We start from the raw sequence: 7,391 nt of genomic DNA, 5'->3' as shown, positions 1-7,391 counted from the left end.
TCTCAATATCGTCTGCTTAGAGTTGTTTTGCCCCGTTTTATCCACTAGGGGTGAATCTGTCTGTGTTCACTGAGACTTTTTTCCCGGCTGAAAATGCCAAAGCACTCGCCTAAAAACGTCCCAAGTTGAACATTTTTCATCTCAAGCTTCAAGCAGCTTCAAGCAGATATAAACGCCACACCAATTACATTAAACTACGTGTTCGTGGTGCACTCACACTCGTCCACTCACATTTTACCTCCCCTCCTTTCTGTCTCCGTTTTTTATCGTTGCGTTCTTTTTCGTTTGCCGCACGATTAAAACGCATCGGATTTGGTGGGCAATGCTGTGCGTATTCCGAAAATAAATCTCTCACTTTCCCGGGAAAACAACAATAGTCACCGCCCCCTATTATTATCTTTTAAATTGCATGGCACATACATGCACTGAATAATGTCTGACACTTTCCCTGGCGTGGCTTGTACTGTAGAGCAAGGGTCTTCAACGTTTTCAGGCCGAGGACCCCCTAGCTGAGAGAGAGATGAAGCAGGGACCCCCTCTATATTGTATAAAATTGTGTTTCAGATAAACTTTTGCTGCTCTTTTTTCCCTGTACACACCTATAACTCTTTGCCAAAAATAGCCGACCTACAAGCTCAAAACGCCTCGCAGCGCGAGGCGCTGTGAGCTTATAGATCGGCTATTTTTGGCTAAAGTTCTCCTCAGAAAAGGGATACTAGGGTTCAAGTGGTTCATGTAAAAAAAAAAAAAAACATACCACACAAAGATTTGGCGGACCCCCTGCAGTAACTCTGAGGACCCCCTAGGGGTCCCGGACCCCCTGTTGAAGACCCCTGCTGTAGAGTGTAGTGCTCAAAGCAGTGAAACAGCCTGAAGAGGTTCCACCGTGGCCCGTGCGTATTTGGCCACCACCTGCATTTCTTCAGTGTTTGCCAGTGGATTAACATGTATTCAGTGATGGGGGATAGGCTTATCTTTGTCATGAATCACACCAAGATGTTTGTCATGATGATTGGAATATAGCCAATGCATTAACGAGTAGGTCATTTCACTGAGGACATTTCCTATTGCGGGGGTTCCTACTCTAATCATTTGTATTTTATTCACTATAAACTATACATAATGTTATATCATTAAAGACGGGGGGGGCCGTGATTTTCAGTGATTTCCCCCCCCCTAAAACATAATCATCAGGTATTATGGTTAAACTAGGAGGAAGATTTTTTTTCAAAAAAGTTAACAGAAATTGTTAAAATTATGTTTTTATATGGACACGCCTCCAGACACGCCTCCACAAATCGAACTGAGGTCGATTGAAAAAAAAAAACGCACCACCACAGCCACAGAGCCGGTGTGCATGAGGTCATAGAGAACCATGTGTTGTGTGTGTGTGTGTGTGTGTGTGTGTGTGTGTGTGCGTGCGTGCGTGCGTGCGTGCGTGCGTGCGTGCGTGCGTGCGTGCGTGCGTGCGTGCGTGCGTGCGTGCGTGCGTGCGTGCGTGCGTGCGTGCGTGCGTGCGTGCGTGCGTGCGTGCGTGCGTGCGTGCGTGCGTGCGTGTGTGTGTTTAGTGTTGATTCACTGATCGAATCAAAAACTCTGTTATTGGTTCCAAGCAGTGTGTTAATTGTCCAGCTCTAGTCGGTGGGTGAGTGTGTAACCTTCTTTCTGTAAAGATAAAGCACAAATAAAGTACCAATAATAGTGAAACGCTATTATTTTATTTCCAGGTATAAAAGGACAGCTCTTTACAAAAACAACTCTGCAAATACATACACAAAAGCTTAAGCATCTAAAGAAGTAATCAAACTAAACAATGTTATCTGTCTCTCTGGCACGCTTCAAATGTCTGCTATGATAATGTGACAGTCCAATCAATGTGTCAAAACTAAGTAAACAGTTAAAGAAAAAAAGCAGTTCAGCAATTTATCACATAATAGAAACACATCATTTCTATATAGAAAATTAGAATTAACAGGTCAAAATATGTATTCCCCTTTTATACTTGTCGTGGATGACTGATGATTGATTGATGCCAAAACCAAGGAATTGCTATGCACAACCATATACATCACTGGTTCAGAACAAAAAGTAGAAAGAATTGTCCACACAGGCAGCTGCTGCTCTGAGAAGTATTTAATGGTGCGAACAAGTCTTGTTCGGACGAAGAGTTAAGGATCGTAATTTAAATCAGTTAAAATCACAAGCAAACCAATTTCTCAAATATGCCTAGGTGTGCCCTTGAGTAAGTTTAGATTCTGTCCTTATGTACAAACAAATTCAAATTAAGAAAACATTGGTGAATGTTTGGACATCAATGAAAACTGCGTAAATGGGTTTTCTTAACAACATTGAGGACCATTTGTTTTACTCTGTATCCTTGTGTTGTTCTGGATGAGTTTGCTCAAACTGTACAGTTATGAGTCCTCAATGTATTTGTTTTAGATCACCCCTTTCACCAAAGTCTGCCATACACTGTACGAATAAAGTGATTTTCCCCTATCAGTTATCGGGGTGTTGGCCTCTGCGGCACTCGAAACAATTAAAAGGCTATTCCCCTGTATGAGTCCGCTTGTGCAGTTTCAGATTACCCATTTGTCTAAAGCCTTTGCCACAAATTGCACAACAAAAGGGGTTTTCTCCTGGATGAACGATCGTGTGCTGTTTCAGAATACTCTTTCCACTAAAATCTTTGCCACAAACTGTACAGCATGAGGGTTTATCTCCTGTATGCATTCGCTTGTTTAGTGTCAGACTATCCATTTGTACAACTGACAGGCTTGGGCTTTTCTCTTGTATGAATCCTCATGTGGCTTTTCAAATTGCCTTTTAGCTTCCAGCTTTTACCACATACTGTACAACAGAAGGGTTTTTCTTTTGTATGAACACTCATGTGTCTTTTCAAACTGCTTTTTACCTTACAGCTTTTGCCACATACTGTACAACAGAAGGGGGTTTCTCCTGTATGAATCATCATGTGTGTTTTCAGATAATCCATTTGTCTAAAGCCTTCGCCACATACTGTACAACAGAAGGGTTTTTCTCCTTTATGAATCATCATGTGCGTTTTCAGACTACCCACTTGTCTAAAGCTTTTGCCACACACTGTGCACAAGAAGGGTTTTTCCCCTGTATGAGTCATCATATGTCGTTTCAGGTAGCCTTCACAAACATAGCTTTTGTCACACTCTGTACAACAAAATGGGGTTTTCCCTGTATGATTCATCATGTGTCGTTGAAGATGATCATTCTTAATAAAGTGTTTGCTACAAACTGTACAACTAAAGGGCTTTTCCCCTGTATGAGTAAACATGTGTTGTTTGAGACTACTTTTGTAAGCAAAGCCTTTGCTACAGACTGAACAACTAAATGGCTTTTCCCGTGTATTAATCCCCATGTGCCCTTTCACCTGTGTATGAATCTGCATGTGCCTTTTTACATTATTTTCAAACCTGAACATCTTGCCACACTCTGAACAACTAAAGGGCTTTTCCCCTGTATGAATCCTCATGTGATTTTTCAGGATTTCATCACTACTTAAGCGTGTGCCACACTCTGTACAACAAAGGGTATTATCCCCTGTATGAATCCTCATGTGATTTTTCAGAGTTTGATTACGACTGAAGCGGATGCCACACTCTTTACAACTAAGGGTATTATCCCCTGTATGAGTCCTCTTATGTATTTTCAGAGTCTTGAAGGGCCTTTCCCCAGTATGAATCCTCATGTGATTTATCAGACCACCACTTTGACTAAAGGCTTTGCCACACTCTGTACAACCAAAGCTTTTGGTCCCTGTGTGATTCCCCTTGGCTGGAGTTTGTTTTGATGATTTGGGATCCTGCGACAGCTTGTTGCTCAAAGACGATCTTTGCCCTTCCACATCACGTGTCTTGTGTGATTTCAGTGTGTTTAAAGCCAACTGATCTTCCCTGGTCTCTTCCCACTCATCACTGTCTTCAGTGTCAGATTCAGAAGAGGTTGAAGAGAGGAGCTGGTCATCACTAGTTTGTTTTGATGTTCCAGCGACTTCTACTTCGGCGTGTGTTTTGATGTGTTCAATTTTGTTTTCATCCTCAAAAAATGTCACTGCTAGTAAAGTCAACGTTGAACCATCAGACTCCTCTGGTGTTTGAAGTAGCTCCTCCTGTTCCTCTTTTATCTGTGGAGGCTCTGGTTCCTCCTCTTTACAGACAGGGAGCTGCAGGAAATCTAGAGTATGAAAAAATAGACAATAATAGGATATAAATTAGGGCTGTGTATTGCAAATCATCTGTCGATATGATACATATGACTTCTATATCAGCATGTGTTTTCATGTGTTCAATTTTGTTTTCATCTTCATCACTTTTCACTGCTAGTAAAGTCAACATTGACTCACCAGTCTCCTCTGGTGTTTGAAGTAGCTCCTCTTGTTCCACTTTTATCTGTGGAGGCTCTGGTTCCTCCTCTTTACAGACAGGGAGCTGCAGGAAGTCTAGTGTGAAAAAAGCAATATCAGGATATCAATTAGGGCAATCAATAGTCTGGCGATATGATACGTATCACAATACATACTTCACAATTTAACATACTGCAATATATTGTGATATTGTAAGTAAGGCAATATACTGCAGTTGTATGTATTTTTTTTACTTTAATTTGGTTAATTCGGTACCAAAATGTATTCCATGAAGTGTAAGATGTCTGAGTTTTTTTCTTTTTCTTTTTTCTTCATCCCAAACGTGATGTGTGTGGGGGGGCCCAATGGAACTGAGTATGTCCAAACCCCCCCACCCACCCTCTTCTAAGTCCCTGCATAGCCATATGCAGATAATCTGCTCCACTGTAGGCTATTCACAGATGTCGTCATACAATATTGCATTGATATTTATAGGTTAGGTGATATACTGATCATAAAAACACAATATGCAATACTTGCAATGGCCATAGAAACAGAACATGTTGAACTTTAGAGAAAGCAGCCCATGGTGTTAACACACAAATGAGCATTGGAAACAGCTGAGCAGAGTTCTGAGGGATTGTAGATAGTAAAATGCATGTCCTTATTATGTTGCTTATAAATGTTTTTGGACCCATATGCAGGAACTCAACTCAAAGTAAACACAGGAAACCAAGAGGACAGTTTAACAACATAGTTTCTTAAAATAATTACAAATAAGGTACACCTCCAGGGGGCGAAATACAGGACACATGGGAATAAACTGAGACCCAGAACAACTAACAACAATACAGTGATCCAGCACAGAGAGAGGTCATAGACAGTCTTAAATAGACAGTCACAGACAGTCTTAATATATATATATATATATATATATATATATATATATATATATATATATATATATATATATATATATATATATATATATATATATATATATATATATATATGTATATATATATATATATATATATAAATTAAATGAACAGATATTGAACCACTCAAGCCACTCAGTGCCATTACTACGATACAGCCCGACCATCACTGTTTCATTAAATAAAAGTTTGATTTCCCAGTAGGCTTGTATAGTCTTGTATAGCCCCCCCCCCCCCCCCCCCCATGATAGCACATAGGCACTTGCCTAGCTCGCCTATAAGCGTAAACACAGCCATGTATACATTATGTAAACCGCTGGTTTACATACATCCAGGCTATGGGTAATGGCTATGTGATGTAAAGTAGCAGATCCACACGCTTGTAGCCCACAATGCAACCTTTAGCAACAGGTGCTACAGATTAGCTAATTAAGTACCCCAGCTAGCTATAGCGCAATGACTTGCAGAGATATTGAGGCACAACGTGTGTGATTTTGGTGTTGTTACGATCAAAAACATAGTTTATAGAGCGAGTTAAAAAGATTGTTGTTGTGAAAAAAACATGGTGTATACTATGAACTTCAAAATGTCAGGTTATTTTCACAACAATATCTTGATTCACTCTATAAAATATATAGAGTGAATCAAGATAGCCTATTGTTGTGAAAATAGCTGAAATGTAACATTGATGCGAGTTAAGAGCCTAATGGAACACCTGTCAGTCAGAGGGCCGTAGTTCAAAATCTGTATGTCTCTGTGCTTTGTGTGAAAGAAAACAAGTAGGCTATGGCTACATGTTGGCCAAAAAACATGCATGTAAGGTGATTTTTTTGGCCATGAGGACAATTAGTTTTCAGTTTTGGAAATAGCAGATCCACAAGCTCGCAACGCGGCGCGAAGCGACCCGTTGTGAGCTTGTAGATCTGCTATTCTCACTGGTTTGGGTCCTGGGCCAACGTCTAATTTCTCTTTCAGGTCTTGAGCTAAAAAGTTTGGTTTAGACAGTTTTACTATACTGTACTAAATCTAATCTAACATCAAATATCTCTTATGGGGTTCACTGGCACACAATATTGAGTATAGCTGCTACAACACAAAGTATCGTGTTATAACAATATACTATTTATCTTGTTATAACCCCGCCCCCCTCCACCCCCCACCCCCTTGTTTAGACCCCTAGGGGTCCCTGCAAGGGTTCCAGGAGGTCCCCAGCTAAATTCAAATATCACAATTAGTTCAATCACTTTAAAGGAGTAGTTCACCCAAAGAATGATATATTTTCTATCACTTACACACCCATTGAAGCCTTGAATTCATGGAGATCTTTTAGGTTTGTTCGCATTCCTGAGCCAATACTTTGATGACCGGGTCATCGGTCAATAGGAGACTCAGTAGGACTGGAGAATCCAAGAATCAAAAACATCTCCATGAATTCAAGGCTTCATGGGGTGTGTAATTGATAGAAAATAAGTCATTTTTGGGTGAACTACTCTCCTTTTGAAAATAGCCAATCTACAAGCTCAGAATGCATTGCAATGAAAATAGTTGTCGATCTGCTATTTTCTAAACGTTTTGAAAGATTCAGATCTTTTAAAAAACATTTTAACAAGGCAAATCTTGTATGGGAGGGGTACAAAAACAACAGAAAAAACTAAATAAAGTATGAAAAGAGTTGTGAACTTACTGTGGTCGGGGGGGTGTTGGTGTGAGTCTGGAGAGTTCATCTGGACTCCACACACTGACCTACAATTAATCAAAAAAAACATTAATAATGATTATGTCATTATAATAATTACATTGGTGGTTAACTTTTAATTAAGCAGGCCCACAATAGATTCAATACATTTTTGCCCTTTTGCTTTGTAGTTTATTTATTTATTCCATTTTCACTATTATTTTCATAGTCTTTTTCTGTAACATTTACCCATAAATGTACTCTTACCTCTCCTCTTTATTCAGATAGGCTCATTTATTCATTCATTCATTCATAACCTTTATTTCAACTGGGAATACAGTTGCGGGGCAGGCCCTCATTTTCAATGTAGCCGAGATACAGAACACAATAATATCAACAG

Source organism: Gymnoscopelus braueri (assembly GCF_963280865.1).
Source record: "Gymnoscopelus braueri genome assembly, chromosome: 2".
Lineage (NCBI taxonomy): Eukaryota > Metazoa > Chordata > Actinopteri > Myctophiformes > Myctophidae > Gymnoscopelus > Gymnoscopelus braueri.
This window is presented reverse-complemented; position numbering follows the sequence as displayed.